Raw genomic sequence first — 2950 nt, forward strand, 5'->3', positions numbered from 1 at the left:
CTTTGGGGTGAAAGAGAAAAACTGTCTGCTGAAAAAACCCAGTATGAAACCACTTTACCTGTCTGACCTGTCTGTGTGACCTGTCTGTCTGTCCCGTCTGTCTGAACCTGTCTGTCTGAACCTGTCTGTCTGTCCCGTCTGTCTGAACCTGTCTGTCTGACCTGTCTGTCTGACCAGTCTGTCTGACCTGTCTGTCTGTCTGACCTGTCTGTCTGACCTGTCTGTCTGACCCGTCTGTCTGACCTGTCTGTCTGTCTTACCTGTCTGTCTGACCTGTCTGTCTGACCTGTCTGTCTGACCTGTCTCTCTGAACCCGTCTGTCTGACCCGTCTGTCTGACCTGTCTGTCTGACCTGTCTCTCTGAACCCGTCTGTCTGACCCGTCTGTCTGACCTGTCTGTCTGATCTGTCTCTCTGAACCCGTCTGTCTGACCCGTCTGTCTGACCCGTCTGTCTGAACCTGTCTGTCTGAACCTGTCTGTCTGACCTGTCTGTCTGACCTGTCTGTCTGACCCGTCTGTCTGAACCTGTCTGTCTGACCTGTCTGTCTGACCCGTCTGTCTGACCTGTCTCTCTGAACCTGTCTGTCTGACCCGTCTGTCTGAACCTGTCTGTCTGACCTGTCTGTCTGACCCGTCTGTCTGACCTGTCTCTCTGAACCCGTCTGTCTGACCCGTCTGTCTCTCAGAGCGTCCCGGCCCCCCCTCCCGGGTGCAGCTGGTCCGGGCGAACACGTCGTCTCTGGAGGTGAGCTGGGGAACGTGTCAGACGGCGGACAGCTACCTGCTGCAGGTGCAGAGGTACGACGTCCCGGCCCCCCCCGCCCCGAGCCCCGCCCCCGCCCCCGCCGGAGCCGGCTCCCCCAAGAGCCCCGCCCCCGTCGCCGCGGCCCTGGCCGACCGGGCCGTCCCGGTGTCCGGCATCACCCTGATCCCCTCCCCCACCGCCTCGCTGCCTGGCAGCCCATTGGCTGCTGCTGCAAGAGGACAAGGTAGGTCTACAGACCAGCTGATAGACCAGACCAGCTGATAGACCAGACCAGATGATAGACCAGTTGATAGACCAGGTGATAGACCAGACCAGATGATAGACCAGGTGATAGACCAGACCAGATGATAGACCAGGTGATAGACCAGACCAGTTGATAGACCAGGTGATAGACCAGACCAGATGATAGACCAGGTGATAGACCAGACCAGAAGATAGACCAGGTGATAGACCAGACCAGATGATAGACCACAACAGATCAGGTGATAGACCAGGTGATAGACCAGACCAGATGATAGACCAGGTGATAGACCAGTTGATAGACCAGGTGATAGACCAGACCAGATGATAGACCAGGTGATAGACCAGGTGATAGACCAGACCAGATGATAGACCAGATGATAGACCAGGTAATAGACCAGGTGATAGACCAGACCAGATGATAGACCACAACAGACCAGGTGATAGACCAGGTCAGGTGATAAACCAGGTGATAGACCAGACCAGGTGATAGACCAGGTGATAGACCAGATGATAGACCAGGTGGTAGACCAGGTGATAGACCAGGTGGTAGACCAGGTGGTAGACCAGATGATAGACCAGGTGATAGACCAGCTAGTAGACCAGGTGATAGACCAGGTGATAGACCAGGTGATAGACCAGGTGATAGTCCAGGTGGTAGACCAGGTGATAGACCAGGTGGTAGACCAGATGATAGACCAGCTAGTAGACCAGGTGACAGACCAGGTGATAGACCAGCTAGTAGACCAGGTGATAGACCAGCTGATAGACCAGGTGGTAGACCAGCTGATAGACCAGGTGGTAGACCAGGTGATAGACCAGATGATAGACCAGGTGGTAGACCAGCTGATAGACCAGGTGGTAGACCAGGTGATAGACCAGATGATAGACCAGGTGGTAGACCAGCTGGTAGACCAGCTGATAGACCAGGTGGTAGTTGTGTTTCTCACCTGTCCTGTACCTCCCCAGCTGTCCTGAAGGTGGCAGCAGCTCCCGGCTCCATGGGCGGAGCCTCTGTCGTCACGGTGCGACAGGCCACGCCCAAATCCCCCGTCGCCGTGACAACACTTCCCGCTGGCGTTCGCATGGTGGTGCCGGGCCCGGCGGTACGGTTCACTCTCTGTTTCTACTAAAACTCTACTGGACTCTACTGGACTGTACTGGACTCTACTGGACTCTACTGGACTCTACCAGAGTCACTGAGCAGCCTGACAGTGTGGCTAATGCTACATCGCTAATGCAGCTCATGTAATGTGTATGGGGATCTGTGTTAGCATGGCTAACGCTAACATAGCGTTAGAGTCCTGCTGATAACACTCTGTCTCATCTTGTCAGCTCCGCTCTTTATACATGCAGGACTTGTTCTGCCTGTTCTCACACTTCCTGCTTCCTGTCTGCCTCTCAGCCAATGGGCAGCAGCCCTCAGATGAGCGGCATGGCGGCGCTGGCGGCGGCGGCGGCGGCGACTCAGAAGATCCCGCCTTCCTCGTCGGTCCTCGGCGTCCCGGCCGGAGCCGCCGTCGTTAAGACCGTCTCCGCCGGTCCGGGATCCGGCAGCCTGCCGGTCAAACTGTCTTCAGGAGCCACGGTGAGAATCTGTCTGCAGGAGGCTCAGAGTGAAGCGGTCTGACACACTGAGGAGATCCAGAAGCTTCTGGAGCTTCTCCAGGACCCGCTGGGTCAAACTGTCTGACTCACTGAATAAGATGTTTGCTGTAGATTTGTCTGGAAGACGCTCTGATTGGAGGAGTGATGGGGGAGGAGCCTAGTGAAACATGGCCCCGCCCCCTATCTGGTGGACGGGGGACAGTTTGACACACGGTCTGTGGTCCAATAGTGTTTCTGCTTAGGAAGGTTCCTCACTGAGTGAAATGAGCTGGAAGTTTCTCAGTGTCAGCCATGATAAGAGCTGTTTGAATCCTCTAAACACAAAGGAAAGGAGC

The 2950-nt window shown here is 55.6% G+C and overlaps 1 pseudogene; it reads left to right on the forward strand.

Annotated features, from left to right (window-relative positions):
• LOC139639444 (host cell factor 1-like) overlaps positions 1-2670 on the forward strand; it is a 16064-nt pseudogene extending 13394 nt beyond the window's left edge.
• The last annotated feature ends 280 nt before the right edge of the window (positions 2671-2950 follow it).

The sequence above is a fragment of the Centroberyx affinis genome, unplaced genomic scaffold, assembly GCF_046629955.1.
Source record: "Centroberyx affinis isolate AG114_WGS23_722 - 3 ecotype Tasmania unplaced genomic scaffold, CSIRO-AGI_Caff_v1 ptg007305l_1, whole genome shotgun sequence".
Lineage (NCBI taxonomy): Eukaryota > Metazoa > Chordata > Actinopteri > Beryciformes > Berycidae > Centroberyx > Centroberyx affinis.